The sequence below is a fragment of the Primulina huaijiensis genome, chromosome 2, assembly GCF_012295235.1.
Source record: "Primulina huaijiensis isolate GDHJ02 chromosome 2, ASM1229523v2, whole genome shotgun sequence".
In the NCBI taxonomy this organism is placed as follows: domain Eukaryota; kingdom Viridiplantae; phylum Streptophyta; class Magnoliopsida; order Lamiales; family Gesneriaceae; genus Primulina; species Primulina huaijiensis.
In genome coordinates, this window is record NC_133307.1 from 11045769 (window position 1) to 11071256 (window position 25488).

The window sequence follows — 25488 nt, forward strand, 5'->3', positions numbered from 1 at the left end:
ATATCAATCCAACAGAGAAAAGAGAAATACCATCGTTATTGTTATTCATTCTATGATATTCATGTTTCAGAGTTGATGGTATTTAATGTTTTCAAAGCCATGTTTTACAGAGTATGGTATATGTACATTGCTATGTAAGAGTTCCACCATTTCAGTTATTTCATGTGATGCAGATAAGAGCGACGAGCCGGGACGTTGATTGAGGCCGGAGTCATATGCATATAGAGATGGAGGAAGGAAAGATTATTTTGATAGTATTTTGGACATGATCATACAAAATGATATTTTGTATTTTGTGGTATTATTTGATTGATCATGTGTATACTTTTGATTATATATGGAAATGTATTTTTAAACCTTCTTTCCTTCAAGAAAAATTTTAAATTCCGCTGTTATTTTATGAAATCGGGTCAGAGGGTTACAATTATTATTTCACCCGGTCGTCAGTTACCGGTCAGTTCAGTTCAGGGACCACTTGCGTAGACCATAATCTCACCAGAAAATTTTTACAAGCTATTTCATTACAGGGCTCCAAGGAGCAAACATTTCCACTTATGATATTTCAGTTCAGTTATGCACGTATTATAATTACTATTGAAATGATATTTTATGTTACATCTCATTACAAGATATTTTCACTTGCATGCGATTTTTACTATCTATTTACTTGTTATTTACGATATATGCATGCTGAGTCTTTAGACTCACTAGACTTGATTGTTGTAGGTGCTGATGATGTTGAGATCGAGGGCGGGGACCAATGAGCCAGCTCGAGTCGGCAGTAGTGGAACCCGAGGACCTCATTTTCAGCATTTACTATTTTTAGGCTCAAACATTTTTTTTCTCGTTGTTGGATTATTTTAAATTATTATTTTGCAAACAAACATTTACTTCCGCTGCTATTTTTAACATCAAACTTTATTTGTCAGTTTATTAATGAATGTGGCATTTTAATTAATGAAAAAGAAAATTTTTACATTTTTCCGCAAATTTTCAAGCACGAATTTAGAGGCCTTTACAGGTGGTATCAGAGCAATGGTTCTGTAAAGGGTTGTACTACTACTGACCTCGAGAAGCTCACGAAGTCACGTCTTCGGTCTGTAAGTTTTACATTTACGTATTTTATTTAAAGCATGAATTATTGTAACTGCATGATCTCGTGGAATGTTTTTTTTTTCTTTCGTTCAGATTTTAATTGATCAGTATTTATTTAAATTTAAATAAATTATGGAATTATGTATGTTGGTTACGTATGGGTTATGTATGGAACAGTATGCCTCCTAGACGTATTCTTGAGCGCACGAGAGATGATGAGCCTCGCCAGGAGGACAGAGAGGAGCAGAGTCAGGAGAGGAACGGACCTCCACCCCCTCCACCTGACATGAATGCCCAGATGCTAGCTGGGATGACTCAGTTCTTCGCACTGTTTGCGGGGAACAATGCTGTGGCAGTCAGGCCGAAGGGCCCGAGGCTGTTTACGAGAGATTCATGAAGATGCGTCCTAAGGAGTTTTCAGGGACAACGGACCCCATGATTGCCGAGGGCTGGATCAAGTCCCTCGAGGTTATCTTCGAGTTTATGGAGCTTGGAGATGCAGACAGAGTTCGATGTGCCACATATTTATTCGGAAGAGATGCCCGCTTATGGTGGAAAGGAGCATCAGTAGCCCTGAACTTGGCTACACTGACTTGGGCGCGCTTCACGGAGGTATTTTACTCCAAGTATTTTACTGAGGAAGTGCGTTCTAGATTGACCAGGGAGTTCGTGACCCTGAGGCATGGAGATCTGACGGTTACGGAGTTCATCCGTAAGTTTGAGAGGGGCTGCCATTTTGTGCCCCTGATTGCGAATGATGCCAGTGCCAAGCTGAGGCACTTTCTGGATGGTTTACGGCCGATCTTGCGCCGTGATGTTAGGGTGGCTGGCCCTACTACTTTTGAAGTCGCGGTGTCCAGTGCTCTTGCTGCAGAGCAAGATCAGATTGATATCGAGAGGGATCGCTTGGGAAAGCGACCCGTCCAGATACCACACCGCCCTCCCCCTCCTCAACAGCATCAGCATCAGCATAAGAGGCCTCATCACCGCCCGCCCACGACCATAGGACCACAGCAGCAGCAGCAGTAGGGACGTGCCATCGCGAGGACCTTTGAGCACCCAGTTTGTCCCAAGTGCTCACGCCGCCATCCTGGAGCAGGCATGTATGGCTCAGGGAAGTGCTATGAGTGTGGTAGCTCAGACCACATGCTGCAGCTGTAACACCCTTATCCATTTAAAATAAATAAATAAATAAATAAACTCTATAATGCAGAAGCTTTAAAATATAGACTTGCAGGAAAGTATGAGCTTTAAAAAAATTTTGGCAGAGTTTCCCCGTAAAAAGACTTGCCACCTGTCTCAAGCAAAATATTTCAAATAATGTCAATAAGACCACATTCCATATAACAATCAAAATACTTATATTAATAACCAAAAGTAGCAAATGACATTATCAAAAACCATTACAAATCAAGTTTGAACTTCAAAATAACTTTTCCATTTTTAATACAAAATATACTTCATTATCATTTCCTCCAAGATTGGCACTAGTTCTTCTTCTTTTGTCTTGACACTCCATCGTATCTTGTGGGGACCCGGGCTCTAACTCAATTCGTTTGGGGATTAGTTGGATCTTTGCTAGAAAATGTGGGTCAAAATTTTGCTTTTAACATTAAATCAAATGTATAAATGAAGCATGGAACTATTCTTTATTCGATTATACAAACATAATGTACATACAAGTCTGTTTTAGTACAATCATATACTAGTGTTCAAAAAAACCAGTACACATCAAGTACAAACGTCTAGTAATCTGCTATGCCCGAAATCACCACAATGTCTTGATCTCTCATCTTGCTCGCGACCCTGATCCTGCCCCACCTGTCGTTATGTACACATACAGACACAACAACAGCCGGATACTCCGGTGAGAACAAAACCCAGAATAAAACATGTATACATGCATGTCATGCAAGTAAATACAAAATCATAACACATAAATCAGTAATTATGACACACTAGTGAATACAGATAAAACTCGTCAACTCTTATTCTTGGACTCGACTCATATCTAAGTCTAGGGATCCCGGTGTGAATAAGACGTAACAAGTCTCCCACCTACTCTCCAAATCGGGGTGGCGGTACGTCTTATTCCTAGACTTCGGTCATATCTGTATCGAATGTCTACAATCGGAGATGATCTGCTCCTATGCGTCGATACACCGAACGTCTAGTTTGACAATCTGTCAATGACTCCTATCTCAAATGCTTGAATATAAATCTATAAACAAGACATAATCATAATCAAACATAATTAAGAATCTAGTATGTGATTTTGGGAAACTCGTATCCAGTCTGAATCGAGTCATGTCTTCCCGTGCTCACATGAATTATACCTTTCTTGTCGTAGTCCCGGTCTGAACAAGTCGAAGTCTTGAAATTTCGATATCAATCGGTCAATACCAATATCCTCTTGAAGTGCTTGATGAGAGGACCACAATTCTTAACTCGGATTCAAATTCGGTTGGCCGGATCTTGCAAAACCATCAATCGAAGCTAGGATGCAACTTGAAGGAAATTCTGAAGCATTTCTTGTTTCTCTCTCGTCCATCTCAAGCTGGAAATGAAGATAACACATTATATATGCATGGCAAGGACACTTGGATTATTTTTCATTCTGCACGTCTCGCGCATATGCGCGACCTCAAACGGCGCATATGCGCGAGACCTTCGGTCTCGGCATTTTGGCTGTTCTGCTGCTCGCGCATATGCGCGCAAGACCTACGGTCTCCGCATTATTCAATTCCAGCACCTCGCGCATATGCGCGTCGCTTCTCGCGCATATGCGCGAGGCCTTCGACCTCGGCACATGGAACTCGCGCATATGCGCGCCTCTCTGCCGCGCATGTGCGCGATACCTACGGGATTTCAACTTAGGCTCACTCGTGCATGTCCCATTCTGATCGCGACTTGATCCATCTATAACCGCTACAAGTGATAATCATTAATCTCAAATTATCAACATAAAATTCTCGGGCATTACAATTCTCCCCCTCTAAATATGATTTCGTCCCCGAAATCTCAGGCAATCAATCAAAGCGGGTATAAAAGCAAGATAATCAAGACTGAATAAATACTCACATCATACAAAGAGTTCTGGATATTTCTGTCTCATCTCTGATTCTGTTTCCCAAGTCACTTCTTCAATACCGTGACGATTCCACTGAACTTTCACTAATGGAATAGTCTTCGTTCTGAGCTGTTTCTCTTTCCGATCAAGAATCTGAATTGGCTGCTCAATGTAACTCAAAGTCTGATCTAGCTCGGCTTCTTCAGGCTAAATGACATGAGAACTGTCTGGCATATATCTACGTAACATTGATACAAGAAAGACGTCATGTATCCCTGATAGAGAAGGAGGAATGGCGAGTCGATAGGCACGATCTCCTATCTTCTCGAGAATCTCGGATGGACCGATGTATCGCGGAGACAATTTCCCACGTTTGCCAAATCTGACCACGCCTCTGAAAGGAGAAATCTTTAAGAATACTCTGTCTCCCTGCTCAAACACTAACGGTCTACGTCTGATGTTTGCGTACTTCGCTTGTCTATCTTGTGCCGTCTTCATTCGCTTCTGAATTATCTTTACTTTTTCAGTCATCTCGCGAATCATATCTGGCCCTAAGTCTGGTACCTCTGAGATGTCATCCCAATACAGCGGAGATCTGCACTTCTTCCCGTATAATGCCTCAAACGGTGCCATTTCAATGTTCGTTTGATAGCTGTTGTTGTACGAGAATTCACAAAGAGCTAGTGAGTCTTGCCAACTAGTACCAAAATCTAGTACTACAGCTCTCAGCATATCTTCTAAAGTCTGGATAGTCCGCTCTGACTCTGTCTGGGGATGGTAAGCAGTACTCAAGTGTAATGTCGTACCTAAAGCCTGCTGCAAACTATGCCAGAAATGTGAAGTGAATCGTGGATCACGATCTGATACGATCGAATTCGACACACCATGTAATCTGACTACTTCTCGAACATATATCTCGGCCATCTGATGATATCTGTATGTCATCTTGTACGGGATGAAGCATGCGGATTTGGTCAATCTATCTATCACAACCCAAATCGCATCGCAGCCTCGGGATGATCGTGGTAACTTCGTGATGAAATCCATGGGAATGTTATCCCATTTCCATTCAGGAATAGCTAAACTCTGAAGTAATCCTCCGGGCTTCTTTCTCTCGGCCTTCACCGATTGGCAATTTAAGCATTTCGACACAAACTCTGCAATATCTGTCTTCATTTGTTTCCACAGGAACTGTGTCTTCAGATCATTGTACATCTTCCTGCCACCAGGATGAATACTGAACCGACTACAGTGCGCTTCTGACAGTATCTGTTGTTTCAATTCGGAAACATCTAGCACTACAAGACGGTTATTCACGTGCAAAGCCTGATCACGTACCTGGTACTCAGAAATATGTCCTGATCTGACCATATCAATCGACTTCTGAACACTCTGATCTGTTCTTTGGGCCTCTTTGATGCGAACAATCAATTCTGGTTCACACTGAATAGTGGCAAGTCGCAACGGTCTACTATCTGTATCAAATGCTAATCCAGAAAAGCAACAATCTTCTATCATATTCGAAACACCTATCGTCGACAAGGATAAGGAACATACCTTCCGACTCAAAGCATCCGCTGCTGCATTCGACTTCCCTGGATAATACTTGATCTCGCAATCAAAGTCTTTCAGCAGATCAAGCCATCGTCGCTGTCTCATATTCAACTCTGACTGAGAAAACAGATACTTCAGGCTTTTGTGATCAGAGTAGATCTCAAATTTCCCCCCATACAGATAGTGACGCCAGATCTTCAATGCAAAAACGATAGCCGCCAATTCAAGATCATGAATTGGGTATCGAGTCTCGTGTGGCTTCAACTGTCTCGAAGCATAGGCAATAACATGCTGTCGCTGCATAAGAACACATCCTAACCTACGGTGAGATGCATCGCAATATACAACGAAATCACCCGTACCTGAAGGTATCGTCAGGACTGGAGCACCGGTCAGTCGGCTCTTCAACTCTAAGAAACTAGACTCACAATCTTCAGACCACACAAATGGAGTATTCTTCTGTGTCAACTGGTTAATCGGTTTCGCAACACTGGAGAAATCTTTAATAAATCGTCGATAGTACCCTACTAAACCCATGAAACTGCGTATCTCTGGCACAGAAGTCGGTCTCGGCCAACTGATCACAGCTTCCACTTTACTTGGATCAACAGAAATACCATCTCCAGATATGATATGACCCAAGAAGACAACCTGTCTCAGCCACAACTCACACTTTGACAGTTTAGCATACAGTTGCTCATTTCTTAACGTCTGCAACACAATTCTCAAATGCTGAGCATGATCAGTCTCATTTCTCGAGTAAACCAAAATATCGTCTATAAAAACAATCACAAACTCATCCAGATACCTCTGAAAGACACGGTTCATCAGACTCATAAATACCGCTGGCGCATTCGTTAAACCAAAAAGCATGACAATAAACTCATAATGTCCATACCTGGTTCGGAATGCTGTCTTCGGTATATCAACATCTCTGACTCGCAGCTGATGATATCCAGATCTCAAGTCGATCTTGGAATAGACAGAGGATCCCTGCAGCTGATCAAACAAATCGTCGATGCGAGGCAATGGGTACTTGTTCTTTACTGTTGCCTTGTTCAGTTGCCGGTAATCGATACACAATCTCATCGAACCGTCTTTCTTTCGCACGAATAGCACTGGTGCACCCCAAGGAGATACACTCGGTCTGATATATCCCTTGGCCAGCAAATCTTCAAGCTGTTCTTTCAATTCTTTTAACTCTATCGGCGCCATTCTATAAGGAGCTCGAGAAATAGGAACCGTACCTGGTACTAGGTCTATGCTAAAATCTACCTCCCGAGCTGGAGGTAACCCTGGAATCTCGTCGGGGAATACATCAGCATATACACGTACCACTGGCAGATCTGCCAATGACGGGCTCGATTTCAGTAGATCTACTGAATAGACAAGGAACCCCTCTGCTCCTTTCTGTAACCATCGACTCATAGTCAGAGCAGATACTAAGGGAATCCGAGATCTGGAACCCTTACCGTAGAATTTCCATTCGTTAGCCATCTCTGATCTGAATCTAACAATCTTCTGGAAACAATCTACCGTGGCTCTGTACTTGGTTAACATATCGATACCAACAATACAATCAAAATCAGCTAAACCAAGCACAATGCAATCTAAATCAATCTCATGACCCTCAAATTGTAGTATACAATGTCTAACTGAAGTCACAGATATAAGACCACTTCGCAACGTAGAAGAAATAGACACTACAGCAGACAAGGACTCGACAGGTAAAGCATGCATCAACGAAAAACGCTCAGATATAAAAGTATGAGATGCACCGGTGTCTATCAACACATAAGCAAGATAACCGCAAAGAAAACAGTTACCTGCAATCACATCATCTGGCGCATCTTGGGCCTGCTCTTCTGTCAGTGCAAATACTCGAGCCTGCTGTCTGGGAGGTTGGCACACTATCTGGCCACCTCTAGCTCGGAATTGGGTCTGTGTAGGTGGCGGCTGAAAGGAGTGAACAGATGAAGCTTGCCTTTCAGGCTGAGCTACTGAGCCAGATGCTCCTACACTCTGAGATTGCTGTGCCCCTCTCTGTGGACAGACCCTGGAAAAGTGTCCCTGCTGTCTACAGATATTACATCGGCCCGTCACACCTTGACACTGCTCTGTCGCATGTCTGACTCCACAAGAACTGCAATAAATACCTGTATACTCGAAACTCTGGCCAGGACCTCTCTGTCGTGATCCACTGGAGCTCGACGAACTGCTCCCTGATCTCTTAAACTGTCTAGCTCTCGCCTTTAGAAAATCTTTCTTGCCACTACTACTGCTTCCACTCTCAAATCGAGGAGGAGGTGATGGAAACTGGGCGGCGGGCTGTGGCGGTCTCTGACTGTGAGCACTATATGAAGCTCCTCGCTGTCGAATCAATCCAGCCTCGGCTCCTTTCGCTCTGTTCAGTGCATCAGAAAAAGTGTTGGGTCGTCCCGTGTTCACCACAGTAAAGACGTCAAGGTTTAAGCCATTGATGAACTGATCAGCGACCGCTTCATCACTTCCTGCTACATGTGGCGCAAATCGGAGCAAGGAAGAAAACTTGGCAACATATTCTTCAATGTTCCACTGCCCTTGTCGTAAGTTTGCAAATTCTGCTCCTTTGTCTTTTCGATATGACACTGGAAAGAAACGTTGATAAAACTCATCTTTAAATACCTTCCAAGTAATATCGATACCTCGATGCTCCAATGCTCTTTTCGTGGTAAGCCACCAACTCTTCGCCACTTCTTGCAACTGATGCCCTATTAATTTCACTCTTCTTTCATCTGTATAGGCAAGAGATTCAAACAACATCTCTATATCGTCTAGCCAACTCTCACAATCCACTGCAGTCTCAGTACCCTTCAAGGTCGGAGGATGAAATGACTGAAACCTCTTCAATAAAGTCTCCATCGGTTTTTCAGTAACGTCCATCTGAGTACCTGACGTACGACCCTGTTCTGGCACTTGACCTGCGGCTGGTTGCGGTATTCTTCGAGGAGGCATATCTAATTATCAAACAGATTAGTACCCAATCTATACAATCTGTCTCAGCCCTCCTCTGATCATATACCTCTGATCCAGAATCGGTTCTGATTCAGTCTTTGCAATTAGATGCTGAAATCAACTCAGATAACAATACAACAGATAATAGTGAAAGCAATAAATCATGACGTGTGCTAGCATGATATAAGCAAGGAAGACGACTCGATCTACCCCGCTCACTCTCTTCTATCTCAGTCTATACAGAACCTACGGCTCTGATACCACCTGTTGTGGGGACCCGTGCTCTAACTCAATTCGTTTGGGGATTAGTTTGATCTTTTCTAGAAAATGTGGGTCAAAATTTTGTTTTTAACATTAAATCAAATGTATAAATGAAGCATGTAACTATTCTTTATTCGATTATACAAACATAATGTACATACAAGTCTGTTTTAGTACAATCATATACTGGTGTTCAAAAAATCCAGTACACGTCAAGTACAAACGTCTAGTAATCTGCTATGCCCGAAATCACCACAATGTCTTGATCTCTCATCTTGCTCGCGACCCTGATCCTGCCCCACCTGTCGTTATGTACACATACAGACACAACAACAGCCGGATACTCCGGTGAGAACAAATCCCAGTATAAAACATGTATACATGCATGTCATGCAAGTAAATACAAAATCATAACACATAAATCAGTAATTATGACACACTAGTGAATACAGATAAAACTCGTCAACTCTTATTCTTGGACTCGACTCATATCTAAGTCTAGGGATCCCGGTGTGAATAAGACGTAACAAGTCTCCCACCTACTCTCCAAATCGGGGTGGCGGTACGTCTTATTCCTAGACTTCGGTCATATCTGTATCGAATGTCTACAATCGGAGATGATCTGCTCCTATGCGTCGATACACCGAACGTCTAGTTTGACAATCTGTCAATGACTCCTATCTCAAATGCTTGAATATAAATCTATAAACAAGACATAATCATAATCAAACATAATTAAGAATCTAGTATGTGATTTTGGGAAACTCGTATCCAGTCTGAATCGAGTCATGTCTTCCCGTGTTCACATGAATTATACCTTTCTTGTCGTAGTCCCGGTCTGAACAAGTCGAAGTCTTGAAATTTCGATATCAATCGGTCAATACCAATATCCTCTTGAAGTGCTTGATGAGAGGACCACAATTCTTAACTCGGATTCAAATTCGGTTGGCCGGATCTTGCAAAACCATCAATCGAAGCTAGGATGCAACTTGAAGGAAATTCTGAAGCATTTCTTGTTTCTCTCTCGTCCATCTCAAGCTGGAAATGAAGATAACACATTATATATGCATGGCAAGGACACTTGGCTTATTTTTCATTCTGCACGTCTCGCGCATATGCGCGACCTCAAACGGCGCATATGCGCGAGACCTTCGGTCTCGGCATTTTGGCTTTTCTGCTGCTCGCGCATATGCGCGCACTCTTCTCGCGCATATGCGCGAGACCTACGGTCTCCGTATTATTCAATTCCAGCACCTCGCGCATATGCGCATCGCTTCTCGCGCATATGCGCGAGGCCTTCGACCTCGGCACATGGAACTCGCGCATATGCGCGCCTCTCTGCCGCGCATGTGCGCGATACCTACGGGATTTCAACTTAGGCTCACTCGTGCATGTCCCATTCTGATCGCGACTTGATCCATCTATAACCGGTACAAGTGATAATCATTAATCTCAAATTATCAACATAAAATTCTCGGGCATTACATTTCTATTCTTTGTTACCTGCATCTGCATCTCATGAACATAACTGAAATGAGTTATAAAAACTCAGCAAGTAGACCTTTAAATAACAAGTACATATACCATAGTGTAAAGAAGGAATCCATATCATTTCTTAACCACAATATGCCATCAGTCAATAAAATTCATAAATAACAATTATAAGATGGCATCTATAAAACAATCCATTCTTTTTCATTTGTATGGCATTGATAGGTCATCCGTCGATGGTATACATGTACGTCTCAGTCAAGATCAGTCACAGTACATGTCATTATGTTGATCAACTTCCGTCAAGTGGGTTTAGAATTACCATAGGTAACGCCACAATACCATATAACCATCAAGCCATAAAAACATTCATTGAAACATTTTATCAAACATGTGGTGTGCGTGCTAAAACCTTAGCTCGTTTACTTTGCCATTGGCATCAATTCCATTTCTTTCCAATATATCAATACATACAATATACATAATCAATGAATTAAAGGAGCTAAAATCAATAGAAACTTCATTTATCATATACATAGATCATAAGATGCATTCAAAGGAAAAGTCTACTTACAACCCAATACACATGTGTTTGCTAAGTTCTTGAGGGATTCCTACAACACAATAATAATAATAATAATACCATCAATCATTAAATTAACAATCTTACCTCAACATTCAAACCAAATAACCCAATATTCTCCTTTCAATGACTAACCCAAGGAAACAAGCTTGCTTACCTTGCTCCTAAACTCTTGAGGAGAAGAACTTCTAATCTCCAAGAAAAGATTAAGGTTTCAACCAAAGATTAATTTCTTGGAAGAAGTTGGATTGAAGAGAAATGAGGAACCCTAGCTTCCAAACCGTGAGAGAAGAGAAGAAGAAGAGACAAAAATGAGTAAAAATGAATCCCATTCGATTTTATGCCTCTCAAACTTCAAAAACAGGTTTTTTAACTTGCTGGGCGCTCGGGCGGTAACATATTACCGCCCTAGCGCCGACTTCTCGGCCAAAACTCCAAAATTTCAGAGCGAGGCGCGCTCGGGCGGTCAAATATTACAGCTCGAGCGCCGCTCTGCGCACAGCCACATCAAAGATTGCTCCGGAAATGCCTCTTCCCTTAAGAATTAGGAAAAGTGGTAAACATAAAAGTTGTAGCACTATATCTTGGCTTGCATCTCCAATTAGCCTCATATCATTTGAAGGTCTGAGTAAAAAGGTATGTTCAATCTCCCAACATGTGTCAGTACAAGAACGACGATGCGCACGACAACATTCGGGCCACTTTTGGCACGTCTTCCCTAATGATTTGAACAAAACTCAAAACATGAAAGTTATAGCCTTATATCTTATCTTTCTAATGGAAGTGACCTCACATCATTTGGATCAAAATACAAAACATTAAGCTAAAAAACACAACTATTGCCACAGTTTCACACCGTTTCAACACTTCCATTACCTATTTAACTCAAATTCAACCTTCTATTCTACCCATCCATTATCTATTCCATTTTATAACATTCATTACCATTCTTATCATAATGTAAAGAAATAAACCATCACCATAAAATACTGTAATTCATAATAAATGAAATGAACGATCGATTATTACAGCAGCAGTGCCCCCAGAAGAATCTGCCTACCCAAGGCAGAGTTTTTGCTCTCCATGCTACGGAGACGAACCCAGAAACCATGCTGATGTCAGGTATCTTACAGCTTTAAGTTTATATTTGCATTTCAATGTTTTGGGAATCGGGATTAAGACTTTGAACCTAGAGTTGCGATAGGATTGCATGCCCTACTCAGTACTATTTTTGGGGAATTTAAGTTAGAAGAACTTTGGCCGTTGCATGCCTATAAGCTTAACTCTTGTGATTATTGGGTTCAGCATAGTGTTCTAAATTTTTTTTTAGAATTTTCATAGCTGGCTCAGCTACTAAAGCCTTGATAGATTCAGGGGCTACTCACTCGTTTATTTCAGAGGTCTTCGCTAATTTTCTCAAAGTTAAGACTGTTGGGTTAGATGTAGCCTACTCAGTAGTACTGCCTTCGGGAGAGGAGATGACAGCTACCAATGTGATCCGAGACATAGATCTTGAGCTTCGTGGCAACCTCGTTTATGCGGATCTGATCGTATTGCCTATGCCAGAGTTTGACATCATATTAGGCATGGATTGGCTATTGCGGAATAGAGTGTTGATAGACTTCCAGCGAAGATCTGTTCTAGTCCTACCGCTTGGGATGACACAGTTCTTATTTGAGCCGGACAGGTACTTTCCCTTACCGCGCATTATTTCGTATGTCCAGGCTAGGAAGCTCATGCATAGAGGGTGTCGAGCGTTTTTAGCAACTTTCATATCTGTCCCCGAAGAATGTGAAATTTGTGTGGAGCGATGAGTGCCAGAAGAGCTTCGATACTTTGAAACAAACTCTTATCTCGGCACCAGTATTGGCCATGCCGTCAGGGCCCGGCGAGTTTGTTCGGTATATCGATGCTTCGAAGCTCGATCTAGGCGCAGTATTGATGCAGTATGGGAAGGTGATAGCGTATGCTTCTCGTCAGTTGAAGACTCAGGAGCAGAATTACCCTACCCATGATCTAGAGGTGGCAGCCGGTGTTTTTGCTTTGAAGATCTGGAGGCATTATTTATATGGAGAGAAGTTCCAGATCTTTACCGACCACAAGAGCCTCAAGTACTTCTTTACGCAGAAAGAGCTGAATATGCGTCAGAGGCGATGGTTGGAGCTTGTGAAAGACTATGATTGTGACATTAGCCACCACCCGGGCAAAGCTAATGTAGTTGCGGATGCACTGAGCAGGAAAGTCGCAGTGATGTCCCATTTAGTGGTTTCTAGACCTCTTCAGTTTGAGATGCAGAGGTTTGATCTAGAGACTTATCCTCGAGGTAGAGTTCCTCGTCTATCTACCTTGACTATTCAGTCCTCTCTTCTAGACCGTATTCGCAGTGGTCAATCAGCATATGAGCAGTTGGCAAAGTGGAAGCAAAGAGATGAGGCCAAGGGCAGTGTCCTGTATACAGTCCGCGTCGGTATTGTGAGATACCGCGACAGAATGTGGGTCCCTAGCAGTGATTCTATCCGAGCAGATATTGTATCAGAGGCCCACATGTCACCGTACTCCATTCATCCTGGGAGTAAGAAGATGTACAAAGCTCTGCAGCTATTGTATTGGTGGCCTTGTATGAAGAAGAACATCAGACGGTTTGTATCCGAGTGTCTGACATGTCATCTAGTGAAAGCCGAGCATCAGAGACCAGCAGGTATGCTCAAGCCTCTTCTCATTCCCGAGTGGAAGTGGGAGAATGTTACCATGGACTTTGTGACCGGATTGCCGAAGTCAGTCAGAGGATCAAATGCCATCTAGGTGATCGTTGATCGTCTTACCAAATCAGCGCACTTCTTGCCTATTAAGTTGACTTTCACCATGGTTCAGTACGCAGAGTTGTATATCCGGGAGATAGTCCGACTTCATGGTATTCCAGTTTCTATCGTATCTGACAGATATCCCAGATTCACTTCCTCGTTTTGGAAGAGTTTGCATTCGACCATGGGTACGAAGTTGCTGCTTAGCACAGCTTTCCATCCTCAGACAGATGGGCAGTCAGAGCGAGTTATTCAGATCTTAGAGGATCTTCTCCGTTCTTGCGTCATTGATTTCTCAGGAAGTTGGGAGTCGAACTTACCATTGGTAGAGTTCACCTATAACAACAGCTTTCAATCGTCTATAGGTATGGCTCCGTATGAAGCATTGTCTGGCCGTAAGTGTAGATCTCCTGTTCATTGGGAAGAAGTAGGAGAGAGAGCAGAGTTAGGTCCAGAGATTATTCAGCAGACTGCCGATGTAGTAGTCAAGATCCGTGATAGGATGAGGACTGCTCAGAGTCGACAGAAGAGTTATGCGGATCAGCGGAGGAGAGATTTAGAGTTTGACGTCGGCGACCATGTCTTCGTGAAAGTGGCACCTATGAAGGGCGTCATGAGAGTTGGGAAGAAAGGGAAGCTCAGTCCGAGATTCATTGGACCATTTGAGATCCTCGACAGAGTTGGAATGCTAGCTTATCGTGTTGCTCTTCCGCCGAATCTGGCCGGAGTACACAATGTGTTCCACGTCTCCATGCTGAGGAAGTATATGGCAAATCCTTCACATGTGCTGAATTTTGAGTCGTTGCACCTCACTCCGAACCTGTTTTATGAAAAGAGACCAGTGCTGATCTTAGACAGACAGGAGAAGAAGCTTCGGAACAAGCTAGTTAAGCGAGTGAAAGTCAAATGGCTTAACCATTCAGAGGAGGAAGCTATGTGGGAGTCTGAGCCAGAAATGAGGAGGCGTTACCCCGAGTTATTCGGTAAGTTTTAATTTCGAGGACGAAATTTCTTTTAAGGGGGGAAGGATTGAAGAACCTGTAATTTAGACTACGTATAAGTCATTCATAATTCTAGTATTTAAATTAAAATGATTTTTATTGCATGAGTATTTAATTTCTCTTCTTTAAATTTATTTATTTTGTTCAGTAGTTTAAATGTTATCTTTTCAGTTAATTAAGTGAGGCCGGACTGGAGTTGGAGTTTTGAGATAAAATTTAATATTAAGAAATCATTCCCAGAATTTATTTTAGCTAAACAGTAAGTTAATTTAAGTTAAAAGGAGGTTTAAGGAATTATTTAAGTAACTTGAGGTAAGTAGGAAATAAGTTCATTTAGGTACCATAATTATTGTGTTAATTCACTAAATTATTTAAAGGATAGGTGAGACTCTAAATATTTAAAATACACTAACTAAGCAATATTTCCCCTCCATTTATTAGCCTAATTTCGGCCAGCCCCTAGGTGTCATAACATTTCTTTGGCAACTCACCACCTTTGACCCTTTCTTTATTATTTCTTAGCATGATAATCCTTTTTTTTTAATCACCATTTAATTATTAATCCATCATTATCCTAGCCTTGGTTGAAATGAAGAATCGGTCCTCTACTCCTCCATTATCCCTCCTAGAATATTTGATATCAAACCATTTCAAATTCAAAAGGGAGCAAGACTTGGTCATGTCATTTGAATTCCTTTTATATTGCAACTCCCCTCCATCTCTCCTAACCATTATTCCCCCTCCTCACCACCGAAATTCAGAGAGGATTCAGAGCTAAAAATCGTGAGAAAACCATAGAGAACTAGAGTGAAAAATTGAGTAGAAGCAAGAACAAGAAGATCACTCCATCTCCTCCGCGCCGCGTCGTCATTTCATTCGTTTTTCTTTATTTTAATAATATTTGAAATTATTGTTTTGGCACTTCTTTATCTGTATACCCATGCTAGTTGCGTAGATAAAATCCTTTAATATACAAATAGAAGAAAGAATATGGGATGCTCATATGATGAGTATCATGAAACTCATATTTGCAATACTGTATATTCTAAACAGTTTCTAGTCGATTCAGCCGCCGCTAAGAAGGATATAGGCCGCTCGAGTTCGAGACTAATATCTGCGATGTGAGTACCATGTTTCATTGGTAGGAGACATTGTGATGCCCAAGCATGCAGATAGGTGCTTGTAACGCCCAGACATTTATATGCATATGATCTAAGGTAATGATTATGATTAAGTATGTTCATTATTTCTTTTATGGTTTATTATGATGATCGTTTGGGATATGTGATGTAATGGTGATGGTTTATGGCTTCAAGATATGATATGAATGGCATGGAATGATATAGAGTGAAACGGAGAATGGATGGGTAGAATAGAAAGTTGATATTGTGCCAAATAGGTAATGGAAGTGCTGAAACAGTATGAAAATGTGGCAGTAGTTGTGGTTTTTAGCATAATGTTTTGTATTTTGATCCAAATGATGTGAGGCCACTTCCATTTGAAAGATAAGATATAAGTCTATAACTTTCATGTTTTTAGTTTTGTTCAAATCATTGTGGAAGATAAGCCAAAAGCGCCCCGAAGTGTGTCGTGTGTATCGTCGTTCCTCCAGTGACACATGTTGGGCGATTGAGCATAACTTTTTACTCAGACCTTCAAATGATATGAAACCAATTGGAGATGCAAGCCAAGCCATAGAGCTACAACTTTCATGTTTACCACTTTTCAAAATTATGAAAGAAAGAGGCGTTTCGAAAGCGATCTTTGCTAAGAATGTGCGCAGAGCGGCCCCCGAGCGGTAAGAAATGACCGTCCAAGCGCCACTGGATATGAAATTTTGGTTTCGGACAGCAAGGTCCACGCTAAGGCGGTAATATATGACAGCCCGAGTGCCCTGTGCAGTGCAAAAACGTGTTTTGGGTGTTTTAAGGTACAAAATTGAGTGAGACTCTTATTTTCCTCATTTCTCTTCTCTTCCTTTCTTTTCTCCATCGATTCTAAGCTAGGGTTCTTCATCTTCTTCTCCTTTCTTTTAATCAAGCAATTAATCTTCAATCCGGAGTTGGAACTTCACCTTTTTAGTGAAAGGAGCAAAGGTAAGTGGGTTTTCTTCTTGTTCTGGAGTTATTGAAGATGGTGGAGTTAGGGCATTATAGTTGTGATTGATGTATTGGATTAAATGGTCATTTAAGGTTATTATTTGGGTGTTGTTGATTAGCTATCGGGTTTATTGTTGTAGGATCAACGTCAAGGGTTAGGAAAACCAATTGCTCCAAGTGTTGTAAGTGGAATCAATTCTTGAATGCATCACATGATCCTATATGTATGTGTTTTGATGATTTTATGACGTGAACTCCTTTCAAATTCCATTCATGATATATATATGTAAATATGTATATATGGTAGAGCAATTATATGCATTTTTGAATGAAAGGAGTTGAACTTTAAATGAAGCCTCTAAGATGTTCGATAAAATGCCTAAATGAAGCTTTATATGATTGGATGATTGGATTGATAGTGATAGTAGCAGTGTTGCCTCTGGCAATTTTAAATCCGCAATGTAATTGGCCAATTAACGATGAAAACATGTACTCTCTTATAAGATGCATTTTATGCAGAGGTACATGTCCCTCCTATAAGATTCGTTTTTACGAAGAGGGTTAGGAAGAATGAACTATCTTATAAGAACTATCAATTCTTCAGTTAATCAATGAAAATGAATATCATCCCTATGTATTGCTGTATTATGATTCTTGACGGATGATATTATTGATATTTCGACGTTTATGAAATGAAAAGGATGATGTTTTTAACAAAATGAAACTGAGGCTACCTACATTTTATGTTTTACAATAAAATGATATATATGTATCTTGTTAGTATTGATTCCATTTGTTGCGTTTTATACTCATTCCAGTTATGTTCATGTGATGCAGGCACAGGTAAGAAAGACTTATCAACCCTGAGTTGTCGAAGCGAGAGAAGGGAATATGCCAAACTTTGGAGATTTTGATTGGATGTTATTTTTGATATGTTAAGCTTTTGGATATTTTGGGAAACATTGAAAAACTTGTTTTGTTTTTGGAAGTAGAATATGTCTAGTTACTGCATTAAATGGTATTTGATGTGTTTGAAAATATTTTGCATGTATTTTACGTGTTGCTTGAGTCAGGTGGCATGTCCTAATTACGGGGAGATGCTGCCCAAATTTTTTTTTTAAATTACACGTTTCCTCCAAATTATGTTCAAAAGCTTCCGCACTGATTATGTATTTTAGTCACGAGTGTTACATTTAGTGGTATTAGAGCTGAGATTTTTGGACCAATGATTTGGCATATGACTTCCTCTGCTGTCGACAATTCGGTGTGTATGTACCTGCATCATTTGATATAATATGGATGTGTAGCCTCAATAGTTATAATATGTTATGTGTGGAAATGGTTTAAACTAATATGTATTATAGGATCATGCCGCCTAAACGTAAAGCATTAGAAGGGGAGGATAGTTCATCATCTAGAGTGGTTGATGAATTTAGCAAGTTACTAAAAGAACAGGCCAAGGTACATGGCGAAGAAATCCAGCAGCTCTTACGGATGCAGAATGCAGGGCGAGGGAGAGAGAGAGAGCAAGCGATGCCCGATCCCAGTAGTGAAGGCGCATACAAAAGATTTCGTAAGATGAAGCCACCAGAATTTGATGGTAGCACTGATCCCATGGTCGCATTGGAATGGGTCAAAGCTGTGGAGGCTATTTTTGATTATCTTCAGTTTGATGATAAAGATCGAGTTAGCTGTGCCATTTTTCTAATGACCAAGACGGCGAGGATTTGGTGGGACGCCACCAAGGTATCAGTTAATGTTTCAGCACTCAAGTGGCAGGAGTTTAAAGAATTATTCTATGATAAATATTTTCCTCGAGATGTTCGAAGTCAGAAAGTGAAAGAATTTCTAGAACTGAGGCAAGGAAATATGACAATGCAAGAGTATATTCTCAAATTCGAAGAGGGGTGTCAGTTTGCCCCATATCTGGCCAGTAATGAGATTGAAAAGGGAGAGCATTTTCTGAGAGGTGTCCGGGCTGAAATTAAAAAAGACGTTCGAATGTCTAAAGCTGCTTCATATAAAGAGATTGTTGAAAAAGCAAGGATGGTTGAGCAGGACCAGAAGGAAATTGAAAGAGAAAGACAGTTGAAGCGCCAATATTTTTATGCTAAGGGCCAAGGATCTGGATGGAAGGGTAAGGGCAAGTTCAGAGGCAAAGAAAAAGAGGAGCATCGACCCAAAGCTCCTATGTCACCGCCTGCATATGATCGAAATGTATGTCCGAAATGTGGCAAAATTCATACAGGTGAGTGTTTGGTTGGAATTAATCGATGCTTTCGTTGTGGAGGTGTTGGACATGTCATCAAAAATTGTCCAGTGAAGGGTGAGAAAGGGAAGGATAGGGTTCAAGGAAGAATCTTCACAATGACCAAAGAAGGCGCAAATATCAGGTACTATCTTAATTTCAGGCAAGGCAGCTATTACCTTTATTGACACTGGTGCTACGCATTCCTTTATGTCTGAAATTTTCTTGCGCTCTTTGAATGTTGTTCCATCTTATGAACCCCTCCACTATAGTATTTTGTTGCCATCGGGAGACGAAATATGGCCTTCTAGTATTCTTAAAGGTTGTACAGTCCAAGTAAATGAGAAAATCTATTTTGCTGATCTTATTATTATTCCCATGGTGGCGTTTGATGTTATTTTTTGAATGGACTTGCTATCGTCATATCATGCCGTTATTGACTGCGTGGCTAGGATGGTGCGATTTTCTGCAGAAGATGATGTTAGCGGGATTTTCCAGAGTTCAGGTATTTCACTTGTCACTCCATGTATTTCTTGTTTGAAAGCTCAGAAAATGTTATCAAATTGGTGTCAGGGATTTTTAGCTGCTGTGATAGATGTGAATACTGAGATGACAATGAAGTTGAATGAGATTGAGGTAGTTCGGGATTTTCCTGACGTATTTGCAGATGATGTGCCTGGATTACCCCCAGACCGTGAAGTTGAGTTTGTGATTGACGTGATTCCAGGTACTGCTCCGATTTCGAAAGCTCCTTACCGAATGGCCCCGACTGAAATGAAGGAGCTGAAGAATCAGTTGCAGGATCTATTAGACAAAGGCTTTATTCGTCTGAGTTCTTCTCCATGGGGAGCTCCGGTTTTATTTGTCAAAAAGAAAGATGGATCTTTGCGATTGTGCATTGATTACAGAGAGATCAACAAAGCCACGATCAAGAATAAATATCCATTGCCGAGAATTGATGATCTCTTTGATCAGCTACAGGGAGCAACAGTGTTTTCAAAGATCGACCTGCGTTCTGGATATTATTAGCTGAAAGTTAGGGAAGCCGACGTCCCTAAAACTGCATTCAGAACCAGGTATGGCCATTATGAGTTCTTAGTTATGTCATTCGGGTTGACGAACGCTCCGTCGGTCTTCATGGATCTAATGAACCGAGTCTTCAAGCCATATCTGGATATCTTCGTTATCGTTTTCATTGACGATATCTTGATTTATTCCAAGACTCGGGAACTTCATGTCGAGCATCTCAGAACTGTATTGCTGTTATTGAGGGAAAAACAGTTATACGCAGAGTTGAAAAAGTGTGAATTCTGGTTAGAACAAGTATCATTTTTAGGCCATATCTTTTCGAGAGACGGCATTGCAGTGGATCCTATGAAGATTGAAGCAATTAAACAATGGCCTATTCCTACGCCAGTCTCCGAGGTGCGTAGTTTTCTTGGTTTGGCAGGTTATTATCGACGTTTTATTGCCAATTTCTCTAAAATAGCCCTGCCATTAACCAATCTGACGAGGAAAGCGGTGAAGTTTGAGTGGACAAACGAATGCCAACATGGATTCCAATTGTTGAAAGACAAGTTGACATCAGCCCCTATTCTAGCACTTCCGTGCGGCACTGGATATTTTATTATATACACGGATGCGTCAAAGATGGGACTTGGAGCTGTACTGATGCAGCGTGGGAAAGTAATTGCTTATGCTTCTCGGCAGTTGAAAGATTACGAGAAGAATTATCTCACCCACGATCTTGAGTTGGCTGCAGTGGTCTTCGCATTGAAAATATGGAAGCATTATCTGTATGGCGAGAAATGTGAAGTTTTCATAGATCACAAGAGCTTGAAATATTTATTCTCATAGAAGGAACTCAATATGAGGTAGAGGAGGTGGTTAGAACTTGTTAAAGATTATGATGTGACCATTAGCTACCACCCAGGTAAAGCATACGTCGTTGCAGATGCTTTGAGCCGCAAGTCAGTTTCTTCTCGGAGCTCATTGATTCAGAAGCCATTGTTATTGGATCTTCAGAGGAGTGAGATCGCTTTAGTAGAGCAAGGGACCATCGCTAGACTTTCAGCTTTGGTTATTCGACCTACTTTGACAGATAGGATAAGACGGGAGCAGCCTAAAGACAATCAGTTGATGGAATTGCGATCAAAAGCTGATAAGAAAGGAAATACAGAGTTTGCGATGAATACTGATGATTTGTTAACGTGGAGAGGTCGGATATGTGTTCCCAGTGGTAATGACATTCGTCGGGATGTTTTGACAGAGTATCATACCACGCCATACTCGATACATCCAGGTAGTACCAAGATGTATCAGGATCTCCGACGTCTATACTGGTGGCCAGGTATGAAAAGTGATATTGCAAAGTTATATCCGAATGTCTAACATGTCAGCATGTAAAGATTGAGCATCAAAGACCTGTTTGAACTTTGAAATCCCTCCCAGTACCTCAGTGGAAGTGGGAGCACATCACCATGGACTTTGTAACGGGACTTCCAAGAACACCAAAGGGTTACAACTCCATCTGGTTGATTGTTGACAGGTTAACCAAGTCGGCTCATTTTATTCCGGTCAAGACGACGTTTACAATGAACCAGTATGCTGAAGTCTATGTAGCTGAGATTGCGAGACTTCATGGTATCCGTGTGTCAATTGTATCTGACCGTGATCCGAGGTTTACTTCTGAATTTTGGAATAGCTTGCACAGAGCCTTGGGCACCAGATTGACTTTTAGCACAACATATCATCCTCAGAGTGACGGGCAGTCAGAGAGGGTGATACAGATTCTTGAAGATATGTTACGAGCCTGCACGATTGATTTTCCCGGTAGCTGGGATTCTAAATTGCCACTTGTGGAATTTACATATAACAATAGTTGTCAAGCGACAATTGGCATGGCACCATACGAGGCATTGTACGGCAGGAAAGGTAGATCACCGTTGAACTGGGATGAAGTCGGTGAAAGAAAGATGTTAGGACCCGAATTGGTCCAACAGACAGCTGATGTGATTGCTTTAATCCGGGACAGAATGAAGACGGCCCAATCTAGACAGAAAAGTTATGCCGATATCCGAAGAAGGCCTTTGGAGTTTGAAGTTGGAGATCACGTATTTGTTAAAACTGCTCCTCTCAAAGGCATTATGAGATTTGGCAAGAAAGGAAAGCTGAGCCCAAGATTTATCGGTCCATTTGAAATTTTGGACAGGATTGGAGAAAGAGCATATCGTCTAGCCTTACCGCCAGACTTGGATAGAGTACACAATGTATTTCACGTCTCAATGCTCAGGAAGTACATCTCGAACCCTTCCCATGTTCTCAGACATGAACCGTTGGATCTGATGCCGAACTTGACATATCAAGAAGTTCCAATTCAGATTTTAGATCGCAAGGTTAAAGTACTAAAGAATAAGGAGATCGACATTATCAAGATTCTTTGGCGTAATCAGTTGGTTGAAGAAGCGATGTGGGAGCCAGAGGAGGAAATGAGACAGCGATATCCTGAGTTATTCGCACAGTAATGGCAATTTTGGGGACGAAATTTATTAAGGAGGGGAGAATTGTAACGCCCAGACATTTATATGCATATGATATAAGATTAAGTATGTTCATTATTTCTTTTATGGTTTATTATGATGATCGTTTGGTATATGTGATGTAATGGTGATGGTTTATGGCTTCAAGATATGATATGAATGGCATGGAATGAATAGAGTGAAACGGAGAATGGATGGGTAGAATAGAAAGTTGATATTGTGCCAAATAGGTAATGGAAGTGCTGAAACAGTATGAAAATGTGGCAGTAGTTGTGGTTTTTAGCAATATGTTTTGTATTTTGATCCAAATGATGTGAGGCCACTTCCATTTGAAAGATAAGATATAAGTCTATAACTTTCATGTTTTGAGTTTTTTTCAAATCATTTTGGAAGATAAACTAAAAGCGCCCCGAAGTGTGTCGTGTGTATCGTCGTTCCTCCAGTGACACATGTTGGAAGATTGAGCATAACTTTTTACTCAGACCTTTAAATGACGTGAAACAAATTGGAGATGCAAGCCAAGACATAGAGCTACAACTTTCATGTTTACCATTTTTCCAAATTATGAAGGAAAGAGGCATTTCGGAAGCGATCTTTGCTAAAGCTGTGCGCAGAGCGGCGCCCGAGCGGTAAGAAATGACCGCCCGAGCCCCACTGGATCTGAAATTTTGGTTTCGGACAGTAAGGTCCGTGCTAATGCGGTAATATATGACCGCCCGAGCGCCCTGTGCAGTGCAAAAACGTGTTTTGGGTGTTTTAAGGTATAAAATCGAGTGAGACTCTTATTTTCCTCATTTCTCTTCTCTTCCTTTCTCTTCTCCATCGATTCTAAGCTAGGGTTCTTCATCATTTTCTTCTCCTTTCTTTTAATCAAGCAATTAATCTTCAATCTGGAGTTGGAACTTCACCTTTTTAGTGAAAGGAGCAAAGGTAAGTGGGTTTTCTTCTTGTTCTTGCGTTATTGAAGATGGTGGAGTTAGGGCATGATAGTTGTGATTGATGTATTGGATTAAATTGTCATTTAAGGTTATTATTTGGGTGTTGTTGATTAGTTATCGGGTTTATTGTTGTAGGATCAACGTCAAGGGTTAGGAAACCAATTGCTCCAAGTGTTGTAAGTGGAATCAATTCTTGAATGCATCACATGATCCTATATGTATGTGTTTTGATGATTTTATGACGTGAACTCCTTTCAAATTCCATTCATGATATATATATGTAAATATGTATATATGGTAGAGCAATTATATGTATTTTTGAATGAAAGGAGTTAAACTTTAAATGAAGCCTCTAAGATGTTCGATAAAATGCCTAAATGAAGTTTTATATGATTGAATGATTGGATTGATAGTGATAGTAGCGGTGTTGCCTCTGACAATTTTAAATCCGCAATGTAATTGGCCAATTAACGATGAAAACATGTACTCTCTTATAAGATGCATTTTATGCAGAGGTACATGTCCCTCCTATAAGATTCGTTTTTACGAAGAGGGTTAGCAAGAATGAACTATCTTATAAGAACTATCAATTCTTCAGTTAATCAATGAAAATGAATATCATCCCTATGTATTGTTGTGTTATGATTCTTGACAGATGATATTATTGATATTTCGACGTTTATGAAATGAAAAGGATGATGTTTTTAACAAAATGAAACTTAGGCTACCTACATTTTATGTTTTACAATAAAATGATATATATGTATCTTGTTAGTATTGTTTCCATTTGCTGAGTTTTATACTCATTCCAGTTATGTTCATGTGATGCGGCCACAGGTACGAAAGACTGATCATCCCTGAGTTGTCGAAGCGAGAGAAGGGAATATGCCAAACTTTGGAGATGTTGATTGGATGTTAGTTTTGATATGTTAAGCTTTTGGATATTTTGGGAAACATTGAAAAGCTTGTTTTGTTTTTGGAAGTAGAATATGTGTAGTTACTGCATTAAATGGTATTTGATGTGTTTGAAAATATTTTGCATGTATTTAACGTGTTTCTTGAGTCAGGTGACATGTCCTAATTACGGGGAGATGCTGCCAAAATTTTTTTAAAATTACACCTTTCCCTTAAATTATGTTTAAAAGCTTCCGCACTGATTATGTATTTTAGTCACGGGTGTTACAGTGCTCCTGGTAGAGTGCACTGAACAACCCTCCATAAAAGACTTTCCAAGTGGTTCTCACTTATCGAGTGGAAACGTCCTAGTTTATTTTTGTACACCATTAGTCCTTATGACCCGGGACAACATTGAGACTCTATGTGCTAGCGTTGCACTTTGACTTGTTTAACGACTCTCATGGGGTCATCAGGTGGAAAGGTGTTAGAGTAGGTGCCCGTCGAACCAAGTGTTGGCCGAGTGTTCACAATGAACTCTATGTATAAGCAATCTTTATTTTAATAATATTTGAAATTATTATTTTGCCACATCTTTATCTGTATACCCATGCTAGTTGCATAGATAAAGCCCTTGAATATACAAATAGTAGAAAGAATATGAGATGCTCATATGATGAGTATCATGAAACTCATATTTCGAATACTGTATATTCTAAAGAGTTCCTAGTCGATTCAGCCGCCGCTAAGAAGGATATAGGCCACTCGAGTTCGAGACTAGTATCTGCGATGTGAGTACCATGTTTCATTGGTAGGGGACATTGTGATGTCCTAGCATGCAGATAGGTGCTCCTGGTAGAGTGCACTGAACAACCCTCCATAAAGGACTTTCCAAGTGGTTCTCACTTATCGAGTGGAAA